The sequence below is a fragment of the Microtus pennsylvanicus genome, chromosome 3 (assembly GCF_037038515.1).
Source record: "Microtus pennsylvanicus isolate mMicPen1 chromosome 3, mMicPen1.hap1, whole genome shotgun sequence".
NCBI classification, from domain to species: domain Eukaryota; kingdom Metazoa; phylum Chordata; class Mammalia; order Rodentia; family Cricetidae; genus Microtus; species Microtus pennsylvanicus.
Window position 1 is genome coordinate 107,937,823 of NC_134581.1, and position 17,260 is coordinate 107,955,082.

Sequence of the window (17,260 nt, forward strand, 5' to 3'; positions counted from 1 at the left end):
TATGCATATTGATATGGAATATATATTTGTCAACACACTAATAAAAGAAGAAAAAAATCAGTCTGTACACTCCAGGTTCTGAAGAAATTAGCTGAGAAACTGTCGGTCCCAAGTGATGACTCGACACTGCCGTCCTCAGTCTGAAAGGACAGGAAGAGATCTTACTATGCCTAATTAATCAGACATGTCTTTCTTTTTCAGAGGAGCAATCTCAAAAGGGAAAAATACTATCCCATATTACATTGTTACATTTTTAAAAACTTGATAGTTTGTCTCAGTTACACATTCATTTTGTTTCATGAGAGCAAGGTTTACTCCATCTTTATCATTCTTTTTATTTGATTGTTTGATTTGAAAATTGCCTGGCTATGTAGTCCAGGCTGTACTCAAATTCTTGATCCTCCTGCTTCAGGCTCCTTGAGTGTTGGGTAAACAGGTGTGCATCACGAAGCCTGGCTCACTTCTGTTTTTGGAGAGGCAGATTTTCTCACTCATATTGATTACCTGTGGAAGCACACCCTGAGCCATGTGGCGGTCATACATCTTTCTTGTTGGTGTCTGCTAAGGTGAATGATAAACTAGGCATGTTTTGTAAGAGAGGAGAGATTAAACCTCATCACCCTCCTTTCTGGCTTCATCCCATCTTTTCTTTTCTGGTAATTCTTGACCTCATGCCTTGATTTATTGGGCTACACTCATTATTTACTATAGTGAATGAATTTCTAGGTGTCAACTGTCATCCTTTCTGGATTAAGGCTAGTTGAAAGAAAATATACCAAACAAAGGATTTAATGACTCAAAAAAAAAAAGATAAGAAATCACCCATAGTTGTGTTCCAGGAAATGCAGCGAGGGAGAGACCAGCAGGGTCAGTCTCCGGCACCTGAAAACTGTAGGTTTTCAATTACTATAAACATTTAAAAGCCCAAACCTCGTCACACAATTTTTTAAAAAGCTTTAAAGCTCTTATGCTCTGAGTCTATCTTGCAATATATTTAAAGATCTTATAAAACTCTGGTAATTTCTCTCCCCTAACCAACAGCCTGCTGTAGGCATGAGGCCAGCAAAGCAGAGAAACCTCCCAGAAAACTTGACTCTTTCCAACAACCGCTAAGCCAACACATAAGGAAAATAACCCAATTACTGGAAAGCAGGAACAAGAAAATAAAAAGTATGGAAGGGTAGAGAAGCATTAAATACGAACACATAGAATTGTCTTTGCTGTGAGAAAGAAGCCAGCCTAGATCCTGAGGGGAGCCATGCAAAGCAGCCTTGGTGTTTGCACAGCGTGAGAAGAGCCAAGGACCAGGAAAACGACTAATTTTAATTACCAGGAAAGCTGTAGCAACGGGAGGAGAGAGCTCCAGTAGTATCTGGCTTCCAGCTACAGTCTCTGCGCGCCTTGCCAATTACAGCCTTCCGTAGCCCACTGGGGGCCAAAGCCGCACACAGAGGAACCATCCCCCTGAATGCAGGGCTGGACTGGACTCACACACGTGTGAACAGCGTGCACCCCTTGGTACAGATGCAGCCCATGGCTCCTGCGGAGTTCCGAGTGTAGTCGGGCTGGCAGAGAAGAGAGTGTGTGTGATTTCCAACCTTGTCACGTACAGGTGCAAGCCACATGGAGTTGGAGGCAAAATGCATGTAACAGAATTTATTTCATAAATACTCGATTACCACCAGACACATGAAACTGGAGCACTCAAAGGCAGGAAAAGTCCAGAAATCGGCAGATCAATGACACTAAAACTGTCACACCAGATTTACTACCTGGGCTATTTTTTCCAGCTATGGGTATTGTGAAAGAAAATGTCAGAAAACAAAACAAAACCAAAACAAAATAAAACAAACAAACATGAGCCAAATATGTTATTTCCTTGACTGTTCCAGAACTCAGTGTAAGCCACCACTGCCACCACCCCACCATTTATGACAAGGGATAAATCCCAAGCCCAGCCCCCTTTGAGGTAATTCGCATGTATTCACAAAAGAGAATTGCCTCCCAGTTAGAACCAAACCACACTCTCCCAAGTGCCAGTTCCCTTCTGGAGCCTACATAGGTGCGCGCCCAGGTCTGAGCCTCCTGTGTCTGAGCTATCAGCACAGCCTGGTTATCAGCAGGGACAGCAACAGACCAAGGGAGGAAGGGAACTAGAGTCTGCCAGCTCCAGTGCATCCTTCAACCAGCACGTTCGCTGTCACTGGTGAACGTGAAGCACCCAGAAGTGGACAGGTAGGGGTAAACAGCCTTTCTCACTTTGGAGAGAAGGTGTGGGGGGATGGTACCGGTTGGCCAGTGATGCGAGTGGAGTACCACGTGTAAAAGAAAGAAATCCAAAGCCCTGCTTGAGGCACACAGTCTTTTACAGGCAGGGACATGCTAAATGAGCCTTTGCAGCGCGAGGCAGCGAGGCGCCTGGCGACGGTGACAGCGCTGAGCGGGAGGGGCGCGGGCCGCTCCTGGAGGGACCCAGCCAGTCAGGGCGCGCGGTGCGGGGCGCGTGGACGCATTGGAGCATCAGCGCGAGCCCCGAGCAGCAGCGGGAGGAGGCGCCCACCTGCACCTGCCTGCATTTCCCAACTCCTCCGCCCCGTGCAACAACCGGCAGCCAAGTGCCATTAAAGCCTGTGGCCAGGAGGATGCCTCACCTGGGTCCCCTATGCTGGGAGAGGCAGGGCAAGCCGGAGGAGAATTCCCAGTGAAGGACTCAGAACTCTGCAATTTCTGTTCTGCCACAGGCTGAGGAGCAAAAAGGAACTACTCCATCTGCGCTGCACCCAGGGCAGGAAGATGGGAGAACGGGATTGAGAGTTCCCGAAATGGACAGAGGCAGCTGGGATCTCATTGGTAAGTAGCTGGCATTCCTTTGCTGGTGACTACTCCCTGTGATGGTGCACTTCGGTTCCCAGGCACTTAGGGTTTTTGACACAGACGCTTCAGCAAAGCCATCCTTTCTTGCTGTTGCCAGAGGTAAAAAAATGTCTAATGATGCTTGTTTAAAGACGGAAAGACAGTATTTTTCTCTGCTGGGATTTTATAATGAAAAGTTGAAGCAAGTATTTGTGTGTGTCATAAGGCCACCCGAAACAAGAGGGAAAAAATAGAAGCAAGTAAATTTAGGGATAGCAAATGCTAGGATGGATAAGAGTGACTTTTACTAAAGCAATACAATATTTAAGGAAAAAAGAAATAGGATGGGGTTTTCGGGTCATGGCTGAGCATCTATCTCACAGACTGAGCAATCTAAGAATAGAGATGGAATCTAGCGGTGCTGTTAACTTGTTAAAATTCAGTAAAGATTCGAGCAGAGTTCTCCAAAGTTTGGGAACTGGGAAAACAAAACAGTGCCTTGAATTACACTGAGTTATTTTTCCCAATGCGCTATACATAGATGTGTTTACTGAATACATGTTCCAAATTCTGACTTTTATTGGAAGACAGGGAGAGAATGTTAGTTTAAATGTCTATGACCGTGACAGCCAGTGATCTGAGGACTGCTCTCACAACTACAAATTTTAGGTCAATTAAATTGTGTTGTTCCAAAAGAATAAAAATCCACTAATATTTCAGGATAATTTTATGTAAACTTAGCCCGAGGCAGGAAATTTGGTATGGTAATCTTAGGGCAGTTTTGGAAGTATTCTCTGTGTACGGCTTCCCCCACATTCGGTTCATATGCTTTTTCTGAAGAGAAGTCACTTAGGTAACTCATCTCCCTGCTCTGATTCTGAATCTTAGCCATGAAAAAAAAGAATGAACACAGTAGCAAACCTTAAAATAGCAGTGTCATAAAAATGAAACCATGAGAGTTACACTAACAAAATGTTGTAAATATAATTGGTTGCTATTGGGTTGCAGCCCAGCTACTGAATTACCTTTGCATGTCACAGTGGGCTACAGGGACCGCATCCTGACTAATACTAAGACGAAACTGAGGCTAAGACATGAAGAAATGCTTGCCAAGTCTCAGCAGCCAGTGATGAACAGTTCACCTATGGTTCTTCCCATAATTTCTCACTTATTGGGGAAAGTATTTGAAGATCTTCGCAGGCACAAACCCCAAGTCTTAAGCTTGGCAGGCATATTTTCACTGATTAGATGATAAACACACTAAATGTCTACAAAGGAATAGATTTTAAAAAGCGATTAAAATAGTGAATGTGTAGTATTAAAAAGTCAATCGAATCTAGTTGTAGAAAGAGCACATTTCAGAGTCAAAATTTAAAACAATATATGTAATATGGGAAAAAACTGAATTATTTCAGCTGGAATGCCAGACGACAGTGGAAGAGGTTCTATCACCAATGGAATATTTAATTTAAAGGTTAGAGTTTGGAGACAAATGTTGGGGTACCTCTTAATGTTACCTAAAACTTATGAAAACTAACAGAGCAAAATATAGTTTTTACACTTGTCTTTGTTCCACATGCAACTAAATAGAAAGTTAAAATACTTACAAGTTTAAAAATGAAAATTATTTTGATGACTAAACTAAATGCTAGACTTTTAGTTGGAGCTTCGGTGTCATTAGAAAGCTTTTGGAAAAGTATGTGGAAAGAGTTGTGGAATTTTTAAATGGATGCCTGATACACCTGAATATTTCTCAAGATTTGTAAAACTGCTTTGACCATTAGAGGGCCTGAAACCTAGTAGGTACTGGGCAGTAAGAGAAAAAAGCTTAACTTTTACAACTATAACCTGTTTATTCATTCAATGTCATAAACTAGTTGTGCATCGAAATGTAATTAAACTCACACTTTAATTCAATAAAAGCATAAAGGATGAACTCATTTGCTGATATCCATTTCTTTAAGTGTCCTTTTACTTGACTATTTGTGAAACCTGTGCTACCTTCAAGGTAGCAGGTAAGGGTATGGTTTGCTGGGCAAGCTGACTTAACAGTTAGGACCAGAGGGTGTCATTGAAGGGCAGAGTGCTTGTCAGAATCAGACACCAAGCGAGTGCTGTGTTGGCAAAGGCACCATGGACTGTTCTTTACTTGCTGATAAAATAAAAGGTTCGTATTTGTAAAGATTAAAATAAAATCACAAATTGTCACAGTAACATAACTGTGAGGTTGACTTTGATATATAAATGTCAGGAATGCTAAACACATTTGATAATAGATGTAAAGCCTTGTTTTCAAAAATTCTATTCTAACATTTTAACAAAGATGAGCTATTTAAGCGATTACAATTTACTTCATCTACATCATCACACCTACCTCACTACCTATTATTTTTATTACCTATGAAATTTATTTTAATGCTTTGGAAGATTGACATTAGGTTTCTCTTAAGAGACATATATACATTTATGTGTTTAGATTCTCTAATTCTGACATAAAGAGCTCATGTATATGGCTGTCTGCAGTAAGCCAGTTTTCTTGCTGAGATGATGATGTTTCCTAGACAGGGTTAAGGCTCAGTTAAGATCTCCATGAACTTTTAGGGTCTTTAGGGCGGGAGAGAAACTGGTTGGATGCTCAGAGCTGTCACATTCCTGCATGTTTGTTTCCTGAGTCCTTGTGATCGATAACTACATTAGAGGCTGGTTCACTTTAAAAAGTAATGAAGTTTCTAAAACTCCTTAACACTTAAATGTGGATTATAAACTTTTCTAATCTTCCTGCTCTTTAAGAGTATTGAATATTTCTATGTATGTAATTAGTAGGTTATGATAAATAGGCTATACTATTTTTTCAATTAGTTTGAAACTAAATTTTTTGATAAATGACTTGCATTAGAAGTCAATAAAATATACTGTTTCAATGCGATAGCTATTAGGATAATTTTAAATGGCTTTAGTTTATATAGATTCACTATTTAAAAAGTCATGGCTTATAATTAAATTATCTGATCAAAATTATTTTTCCTGAGTTAAAGTCATTGAACTTGCTTTTCTAAAACTATTTATAAAACTTACATTCTTTTACTCTCTAGTTTCTTATTGCCTATCTTAAATGTAGGTGATTTTTACCACTATTGATTCCATGACTTAAAAAGCAAAGTGCATGGGCATATGCTCTGAAGCATGATGCAGCCTAAGTCTGCCGGTGAAGCCCTTCTGCCCTGTTCAGAAAGGCAAGCATCTGGCCAGAGAGCAGGAGTTCCTGTCTCCCCACCACAGGCAATGACACTCTTCACAACCTGGTAAACAGTGGTGTCAATTTGCATCCACTGCCATCTTCATAAATTGTATGTTTCTTAATCTCAGGTTGCTTTGATCACTGCCTTATTTTAACCAGGTACAAATAAAGGTTCACTGGGAGACATTGAGTACATAGTTATGAAGCTTATGTTAAAACCAGCACAGTAATTCCTTCAAAATCCATAATGACCCGAAGAACCCAGCAGCCTGGGTTGCCAGTTTTTAAAATTGTTCAATAGATTCTATTAAGAAATTGACAACACCCTGTATTCCAAAGACGCCAGGTGTGGTTCCAGATAGTCCATAGCTCACGATGGACAGACCAAAAAGTTCAGGTCTGTTTAGAAGTGCAGCAGCCAGTTTGTGTGAGTGTGTGTGTGTGTGTGTGTGTGTGTGTGTGTGTGTGTGTGTATACTAACACAGATTGGTAATCCCTTTTCAAATTGAGAGCCTGCTTCTGTCTCTGTTATGATGGGAATTTGGGAAGTTTATCTGAGTTATTGGCAGCTGGATTTGGGACCAGAATGCAAATAAAAGTGATTCAATTATCTATTAGTTGTTTCCTAACTAATAGATATAAAAATCTTATTACATATAGAAGAAATGATAGGAGAATAGAAATCCTCTGCTCTTGTTATCTTTGTATGTGCTAAGTACCTAGAAGGAGGTGTTATCTTTCGCTCCCATCCTTAGTAACTGCAGCATAAAAGGTTTTGGAAGAGAAATCTTGCTAATAACTTCGCTGGTCAAGGTGGATCAAAGTATTACTACTGTGATATTCATAATATTAGTAAAAATATTCAGTAGGAGTTTAAACAGCAGATGTGATTTCTTGACAAGATCTAGAAGTGCCTCCTCATTTCCCATAATGTCCCTAATCACTGCACATTTAGTACGTGTTATCACAGGTGTTGACAGAGACTAAGTGATAAATGGGCAATTTCATGAGAAATTTACTTTCCAATTTATCAAATTTCATCTATAGCTTTGCAGATATTGAGCTTCCCATTTACAAGTACGTTTTAACTAAAAAGACATCCTTCTTTAAATTAAACCAAATGTAAACATAGCAGTAAGAGAATGCAGGTGATCTGTTTGAACTTAACTAAGATCTCCCATGCAGTTTAATACAAGAATTCCCTTTCAATAATGCCGTACTGGCTGAGACACTATTGTACCTCAGACTTTGACATTACAGAATTATGCACAAACTTCCTGCTGGTTAAATTAATATTGATGAGAAGACGTAGTAGGTGATGATAGTAATTTTAAGACTAATTCTTATATTGGTAGAAAATCATTTTTGTTTAGTTAGCATTTCATCTTCATTTAATGTTATATGGTTCATTGGGCCACGGAACTGATATAAGTGTCCAAGCTACCTCTGAAAACTTAATGTTTTCAGCTAGAATACTTCAGTTGACAGCTCTAGAAGGGATCCAGAGCTGGTGTCTTCACATCCTAAGACAGTGTGTTTTAAACTGTCCTTAGGCTTATATCAATGTTCCTGTTCTAAAGGCAAAGTTTGGATGGTGGTTATATTAATTGATGCTAAATTGGCTTTTTTTCTTAAACACGGACAAATATTTTGAGTCTCTGAGAGAACAGAAAAATGTGACAGAAAAATGCCATTAAGTCTTGGAAGGTTGCACACATAACTCCTTTTTCCCCATGTCTATCATAAAGATTAATTAATAGTGACACAAAAAAGTGAAGTGTTAACTTACAGGGATAAGAAAGATGTAGTTAGGAAAATTAGTAATGTTCTATGTCTTCTTCAGATTCCAAAGCATGTTGTAGCATTAAATTAGATTAGCATGTAGCCATTGTACTTCCATTGTTTTCATTGATTATCTGACAAATGTTGGCATTTGAGATTTGAAGGGTTCGCATGTAATATATTTGAAATTAACAGAGAGGGAAATGCTGGGACCAATGACAAAAGGAGGATCTTCCCAGCTTTCATCAGCAAACTTGAGAGACATTCCGCAGTCGTCTCATGAAAAAGGATTCCTTGAAATTCTATCTAAGGAAATTGAGAAGGATTTAGAATAATAAACGCTCGACATATAACTTAATGACCCAAAAATTGGTGGGAAATGGGAGTGGGAAAATTTCAGTGTATTTTCAATTTTTAGTTAAATTTTTGAAATTATACCATTATTGGAGGGAGCATTTGATAGCAAATCAGAAAACATATCTTTGAAAATATTCTTTGCATATGAGTTTTAAAATTCAACTGTCAAGTTGCATATAAATTGTGGGTTTTACTAATATAATATTAAAAAGGTAAAAAAACGAATCTGTAATATATTTAGTCATTATCTGAAGCAAAGTTCTTCTGTGGTCATCTGAATAATAGAAACTATTTTAGAATGAATATGTATGCTAAAACATTTCAGTACAAAGAAGATGTCAGTTATATTACTTACTAAATTTTCTCATATATTATTATTTTAATGATGACTTGTACTGAATCTTTCATATTTAAATTGTGACAAATTTGTATATGTGTCAATAAGAATTCATTCAAATTTTAAGGATTTCTTTCCTTTAAGTATGCAATATTAGAGGTTCACAACCTAAGTGTATTATAGAAGAGGTAAAGGGGTGTGGTTGGAATGATTTATCTGCCCTAAGCCTGGGATTTTTAGCTCTATGCTGGTATTTCCTGTACAAATTACAAAACAACATCCAGATTCAATGACTGAGCAATCCTTGACATTCATTGAATTATTAATTTATTTGGAGGCTTATTTTCCTAAAACATGTTTCAATTCTTTCAGTCATCTTAGTAAAAAGGTGCCTACTTGAGATTTACGACCAGTCTTTGAAGTTTGATATATGAAAGTTTGCAATAATAATCTTATGCTAAAATTTCTGGTTGTATTCATCTGCTCTTCGCATTTTAGGGACTGTTGTCCCTATGCAATGTACTGGGTGAGAGTCCTGGAAAGCTCTAAAGTAGATTCTGAAGTAATTACTTTCATGGGCTATTGTGTTAAGTTGCTGCTCAAAGTAAAAATTAAAGGATAAAGAGTGGATAAAGAACAAAGTGGGAGTGAATCCACACACCAATATATACCACCACGAGAACTTTCTGCTGTGCTCTCTGGAGGTTTGCTGTGGTTTTTCTCCACGGAATCCTCCCAGGTTGGCCTACTTCATGTGTGCCCTGGCTCTGTGCTTGCTCTATTTATTTCCAAGAGCCTAAGATATTTTACTACTAAGTTGTTCTAAGATCTACTTAACCAACATAAATGAATGGGGTGGCATAGAAGATTCAGAATTTAAATTTTAGAGTTTTGTCTCTATTATAGTGTATATAGCTGTATAATTTAAATCCCTGAAACATTATTGTCTTTACTGTCACATAACAATAGCAGTGGCCATTGGCTTTTGATAATATATATCAAAACTTAATTTTAAATAATAAAATAAGAATTTTAGGATTACTAACAGTAATCATATCCATAGCATATCACTGTAGCATATCTATAGCAATTTTTTGCTATTGTTTTTGTTTTTCGGGACAGGGTTTCTCTATAGCTTTGGAGCCTGTCTTGGAACTAGCTCTTGTAGACCAAGTTGGCCTCAAACTCAGAGATCCACCTGCTTCTGCCTCCTGAGTGCTGGGATTAAAGGCATGAGCTACCACCACCCTGCTACTATAGCAAAATTTTATGACTAGTTTGATTCTCATTCTACCACAAAGTCTTAAGCTCTTAACTATAAAAAATTTTGTGTTTTTCTTAGGTTTTGATAGTATGATCACTGTGGAAGGGAAGGTCAAAAATCTTTTAAGCATTAGTATCAATTAATTGTTGACTATATGATCATTTATTCAAATAATTCACATGAATTTCTTTCAAACTTAGTACTATGGGTGACGCTATTTGCCTTTGGAGACTGAAAAAAGTGGGATTTGATTATGGTCTTAGAGAAGGAAAAACATCCAAAATAAAACAGTGTAATAACAAAACTAAGAATGTATGCTAGTAGGATTGAAATATAGCTCAATTTATTTGCCTAGCACACATGAAACTATGTGTTCTGTTCTCAACACCAAATATGCATGGAATGGAGGTGCACTCCTGTGAGCCCATAACTTGAGGTGTGAAGGCAGAATTATGCAGAATTTAGGTTGATTCTTAGTTATATAAAATGTTTTGTGGCAGTTTGGGATTCAGAAATAAAAAATAGAGAAGGGGAGAGAAAGGAGAAGAAGGAAGGATGCGATTGGGGTAGAGGATGGGGAGGGGAGGAAGGAAAAGAAACTACACTAGCCGACGTAGCTCTGAAACTATTGTCTTCTGTTGATCTTGTAGAAACAGAACTGTCTTTTGTGAGGTGGTTTGAACTGTCTTTTCAAATAGAATTATGAAGACTTGAACATCTTGTAATTTTAGCCAAAGATTTACTTTCGATTGGGAAAAACTCCAAAGGCATTACAGTGGGGAAATCTTAAAAACGCTTGGGGCTTCTTTCAGTGAAGGAATGGGGAGCTTTAAAGTGGCAACCAAGGTGATCAGAGGACAATGAGGAATACTGAGAACTCAGGAACAATCGCAGTGGGTTTTTGATCCTACTGCACATACTGGCTTTGGGGGAGCCTAGGCAGTTTGGATGCTCACCTTTGGAGACCTGGATAGAGGTGGGCAGTCCTTGGGCTTCCCACAGGTCAGGGAACCCTGATTGCTCTTCCAGCAGATGAGGGAGGGTGACTTGATGGGGGGAGGGGGAGGGAAATGGGAGGCGGTTGCGGGGAGGAGGCAGAAATCCTTAATAAATAAATAAATAAAATAAAATAAAGTGGCAACCAAGGAGTGGGACTTTGTTCTGAGTTAAGTGGATAACATCTTTCTCAACAAGATTTGGCATTTTATAAAAAGTTATTGTCCCATGTATAAATTGGGCGTACACTTCCTTTGTTTCCCTCTGCTTATGAGTCCCTTAGAAAGTGAAAATAAGTGAATCTGAAGAACTCGGGTTTTGCTCCAGTGTCATTCTTGGTGTGAAGGTCCTGAGGAGGGAGTGAACTGAAAGACAACTGCGTGTAACAGTAGCGTGAACTCACCCTGACCTATACAGGAGAAATGCACAACAGTGTGGTTGGTGTGCTCACAGAGAGCGTCTGGCTTTGTTAGGTTCCTGTTTGAAGCTGTTAGAACTGCTTCCCACTGTGTTTCTCTTAGTGACACAAAAACTTCCTCCATTTTCCGGAAGGATTATCATAACCTACTATCCACAGTAAGAAGGAAATGAAACAAAAGAAAACTCTTCAGAAAGGATCCAACTTACCATCAAACTTAGAAAAATATATTTGGAGGGCTGTGTAAAGATTTGGAGATGATTTCTTTTTTATCTGGAAACAAACATAGATATAAGTTCAAGATTTTAGCTTAGAATTTTAAGAAGTAAAACCATGATTTTAATTCTACCTAAATATACATTGATATTAGCATTTTAGTTTTCTGAAGATAAAATCTTTTACTAGGTCCTGTTGTATCACCTACAATGGCCGGTAATAACTTCATGTCCTTGTTTCTCATTGGATGACTTTATTTGCACCGACTGAGTGCCACTGTCTCTTTTTGGATGGTTTTTGTTTTGCTGTTTTCACTGTGAAGAAATTAAGTCTTAGTGCTCTTTCACAGTACTGTTACATCACAGAATCTAATTTTGAAGTCAAGGCAGATGGTTTTGAATACTGTATGATAGCAAAATGATGCAGACTACACTCATGCGTCCAGCCATTGCCTTCTTCCATTTTGTTATGAGCTTTACTACTTTAAAAGTAATCTTATAAAGTGTCTTTTAATTATTTTTTATTTTTAAGGTTATAGTACAGTTAAAACATTTCTCCCTTTCTCTTTTTCCCTGCCAACCCTCCCACACATCACTTCCAACTTTCCTTCAAATTCATAGCCTTTTCTTTCATTAGCTGTTTTTGCATATCTATATAAGTATGTATATACAATGGAATACAAGGCAGATTGGCAAACACAAATTTAAACTGCATTTTTATATGGTGAAATAGTTGCTTAATTTTAAAGCAAATCTAGAACCTTAATTTGAGTACAAATACATTTTACAACGTTTTTTTTTTTCTACAAGTGATAATCAAATATATTGCTATGCTGAGTTTGTTTGGGCTTGGCTTTGTCTTGATGACTTTGGCAATAAGAGATTTAAAGCAAATATATTTTATTATTTGTTTGGTAAGTCCCATGCTACTTTAAGTGGCGTATCATGTCTAAAAAACCAATCAGTCTCTTCATCAAATATTTACTAACTAATCTATTATAGAATTTAAAACAGAAAGGAGTAGTAGAAACAAATAATAACAGTCCCCTAACAACTGTGATAAAATGTTACAGGGTATGTAAATGTTCAAAGAAACAAAAATGGAAGTAAAATCAAGAAATTCAAATAAGAGAGAGACTTCAGAAAGGCAATTGCATTGTTTCCAGTGCGGATTAAGTAAGTATTTCTACGGTGAGCTATTAAAAATGTCCTCTTAGTGATAGTTCATCAGAAACAGAGCTGCATTGCTAAATGGATTTGTCTTACGAGAAAAAAATTAAAGATACAAATATGTCATTTATTCTTTTCTGGGTCAAGCATTCAAACCCATATGTTCAACACAGGCATAGCATTTCTGAGACGGTACCCAGGCAGAGGAAGGGTGTGCCGTGTCATTGTCTTTCACGCTTTTTTGACTGCAGAAACTCTATATGACGGACTGCTTCCACATGACAAGACACAACAGATTTTTTTTAATTAAGAAAAAGTCTGGCGCATTACTAAAATGAATTATCATCTTGAAATGTTAATTTCTTGCTGATGACTAGTGGATGAATAGGGCAAATTTCTCTTTCATCTGAAGGAATGGCATTATTAGGTACAGTTCTATCATTTTATCTCAAACACTTCAGGAGAAATCAGTTTTCTACATGGAGAAATGAAAAATCTCTATAAATTCATGCCTCTTCTCAGTTTCTTTTCTCAAATGAAAAATGATACAGATATCATTTTCAAGGATGGTTCACAGAAAGGTAATATTTCATAGATTTGCTTTTCAGAAACAAAAATGAATCATAACAAACTTTTCTTCTAATGTTTCACTTCTGATGGTTTAAGTGAAGGAGAAGAACTGCTTCAGTAGGATCCAGGCTATTTCCTGTTAGTCGTGAGTGATCTGCCACATTGCAGGTGTTGCAGATTTGAATATCACATGGCACAGTGTCTCTCAAAGAAGATGCTTGAATGAATGAACAGTATTTTTTATATCTCCTTTTACCTTAATTTTATAAAATTGACAAGGATTGTCTTAAAAGCTAATGAAATATACTGTGTTGTGTGTATTTATTTATTCAAGTATCTGTCAACAGATACTCCTGTATATTATTAACTGTTGCCATGACTGGGAGGAACATGAAAAAGCAGTCAACTTTTCCTGAGAGTGGTTTCCTTTGGGGAGATACTTATTTAGAAAGGGACAGCTTGAGTCATGTGATACTCTTGTTTCAATGTCTCGATTGTCTTCTGTTGAATTTTAAGTCCTGGGGACATGAACTGACGTTTCCTAAGTTAGTGTATTTGGACTTATTTTTTTCTTCCCTTTGCCAAAGCCTTGCATTGCTTATGCAGTACATCTATGACATCTTAGCACACGTCTAGAACCAATACATCATGATTTCAATTCATTTTTCCAGATCATAAATGCTGCTAATTATGTTCTTATATGTCTGCCGTCCCTTATATCATTTTTTGGGAGGGAGGGCAGAACTTTTGATTGTTTTGTATTCTGTGTAGTTTGTAATTGTGCTGTTGAGTTGTATAAGTTCTAAATCTTATTCAACTTGAAGAGAGAGATGGAGTTTTTAACACTGTGGATCAAGACAAAGTTTGTTAAGATAATAAACTAAAGCAGATGCAGAAAGGAAAATATTTTGTCACCTACATGATATGTGAGATGCTTTTTAAAAAACTGAAACTCATAGGAACAAAGTAGGATGAGCAAGTGCTGGTTAACCGGCAGAATAAACATTGGGTGGGATCTGCTCAGCTGGCAATCAGCTGGCGAGGCAGTTGCTGTATGGACCTGAGGACCTAGGGTCTGTCCTGGAGCCCACATAAAGGTGGAAGGAAATGCTGAAGCTACAGTTACTCTCTGATTTTCACTTGAGCTCACAGACATAACACACAAAAATTAATAACAGACAAATTATTTTTTAAAAAGAGAACATGAAAAAGTGGAAATCAGAGGATGGAGCAGGATGAGAGTAAAGATTCATGAGGATTTCATGAGTACCATAGAGGGAGCGTAATTTTATGGTCTGGAAATCTATCGTGTAAGTAGATAGAGAAAAAGACACCAGTTAATGGTCAAGTTTATTTACATATATATATATATATATATATATATATGCATATACATGAAATGTTTTACCATCTCTTTCTTTATCTCTCTGTATATATAATAAAATGAATAAAACCTTTTTGCCATCACTGTCAAGAACAAAGTCTACAATGAAAGCCAAATCTTACCATTAACTTATTGCCCAGTCTTACCTTTCTGACATTGGCCATTTCCTTCACACTTTTATACATTCATTCTTCCAAATGTTACACTTTTATTGTGTTTGCGTATCTGCATAACGGTTGAACTATATCTGTGTACACATAGATTATACCATGGTAAGTCTATAATGCCTTATAAACCCCTCCATGAAATTATCGATAAATTCAATCCCATATATGCAAACAAATATATGTGAAGTGAAAACGCATATGTGAATTTTTAGTTACATTTAGTTAGAGCTGAGAGTGGCACCTAGGTCAATGAGAATTTTTATTTGAAAGTTTGATTTCACTGCCAAATTTTCCTACACAGATAAAACCAGTAAATTTTCTTTGTCACTGCATTCCCAGTGTGTTATCTGCTTCCTCTGTGTTCCAAGAGACAACAGAAAAAGTATCTTGTATTATTCTAATTTATGTTAATATCATGAACATCTTTTCTGTCTGAGCTTAATGTTTGTGTCCATTCTCAAGTTTAACATTGTGAGAGTTATATCTTTTCCCTATTCATTTTACTTGATAATAGAAACAAGAAGAGGAATGAAGCAAGAAGTCAATTGAAAAGGTTTGAGCCCCCACCAAATTTACTAAGAAACAAAATGCGTGCCTGTGATGAGCCCAATACATATGTATATCAATGTGGACGAAAGAGTCAGTGCAGGAACAGTCAAAAGGAGAGCGCTCAGCCTGGTTAGGAAGAAGGCTAACCCTTTCCCTGTGTTCAGCCAAGCTTCCAATGGCCTCTCATCTCAGCAGGTGCAGGGATCCTTCACTGGAAACTCCTTCTCCAGTCTGCCTTTTGCTCTGCTCTCATCGTCTTAGGCTGCTTCTGTTTTTCTGCTTGACAAACTTTAATGATTCCTTCTGCTTAGGACAGCATTCCCCATCTGCGTGGACCTGTTTAAGAGCCACACAGGAATAATTTAGCAACCCCTGGCTTATTTATGCTTACCATGGCTGCAATGAAACACCATGACCAAAAGCAACTCCGTAAAGAAAGGGTTTATTTCAATTACACTTTCAGGTAACTGAGGGAAGTCAGGACAGGAATTCAAAAAGGGCAGGGACAGCAGGCAGGAGCCATGGAGGGGTGCTGCTTTTTGCTCCTCTTGGCTTGCTCAGTCTTCTTTGTTATAAAACCCAGAACAACCAGGGCAAGGATAGTGCCTCCCACAATGGGCTAGGCCCTCCTGCATCAATAACTAATTCTGAAAATGACCTACAGGCTTATCTACATGCCTGTCTTATGGAGCTCTTCTCAGATAATTCCAACTTGTATCAAATTGATATGCCACTCAGATTGCCAGCAACCATGAGCATTTTGTCTTTCAGATTGAACTACATGAGCACCAAACCTTTCTTTATATTTTCCAAATTTTCACATTTGTTGACAATATTTGTTCTCCCTGACCTGATTCTCCCAATGTCCCAGTAAGCAAATAAAAATGTAAATTAAAGAATTTCTTTTCCACCAAGAATGTTGGTTAGTTTTACAGATTGTTTTGCATAGTATTTATGCTGAAGTCTTCACACAACACATGCTGCATATTGTAATCCCCCAAATACATCAACATTAATAACCTCTAAATGTGAGAAAACTATTCTTGTTATAGCATGACCAAGAATAATTCTCGGTAAGCATTCTTCTATGTGTTGTATGTTGTCTTTGACTTAAAAATATCAATAATATGAGTAATTCTGTGATTTATCTTTTCCTACTTGTAAAACTGCAGTAATATGTATTTCTGAAAACCAGGCTAACACCTCTTTAAAAAATACTTGGGACTATCTAAATTTTAGTAAAAATTTATGTTCTTTTTTAAAATGCTACTAAACATCACATTTAATCTATCAGCTAGCAAAACTACTAGGACACAGGAGAAAGCTGAGTAGATGCGACCTACTTCTTTACAAATTAATTTTAGACAACTATTCTTTCAGAGTTTGGTTTAAAAGATTTTTAAATCAAGTATGACTGCAATGTTATAAACTCGTTTTCTTTTTGCCTCTATTCTGACAAAATATGATCCAGCAATTCAATGTCTCAAGTTCATGAATAGATAATAGTCATAAACAATAAAGAAGAAGAAAAGGGAGAGACAGAAAGAGAAAAAGAGAGAGATCTGTCAGAGAAACTGGTTATAGTAACCTCGGAGGAATATCAAAGTCCCGTTTGAGTTCACTGATCGATCGTCTTCATGCCTGGGAGCCTGCTCTTAAACCTTTTCTTAGTGTTCTGCATTTTTCTTCTCTGCCTTACGGAGCAAATCTCTCAGGCAGTCCCTCTGGATAAAAAGCTCGGTGTTATCAACAGGGAGGACTGCTGCATTGGAGAGAGTCGGCGCTCTACGTTCCTATTTTTCTATCACTGTAGATGCTTAGAAGGCCAGGCATTTGTCACATTGTTTCTGCCTCAATAAAAACACTAACAGCTAAAACTCTAAATTCTGTTATTCATCGCATTCTTTTTGCCTCAGTAAAAACACTAACAGCAAAAGTGAAATCAAAGACCATGACTTTC

At 37.6% G+C, this 17,260-nt stretch overlaps 1 protein-coding gene across 1 annotated transcript in view; it reads left to right on the top strand.

The window, feature by feature from the left end:
• The first annotated feature begins 2,458 nt into the window (after positions 1–2,458).
• The window catches only part of Cntn5 (contactin 5), a 1,171,096-nt gene continuing 1,156,294 nt past the window's right edge, over positions 2,459–17,260 (top strand). Inside the window, exon 1 of the mRNA XM_075966832.1 lies at positions 2,459–2,850. The gene's annotated coding sequence lies outside the window, so the exon portion shown is untranslated. The remainder of the gene's footprint in view (positions 2,851–17,260) is intronic.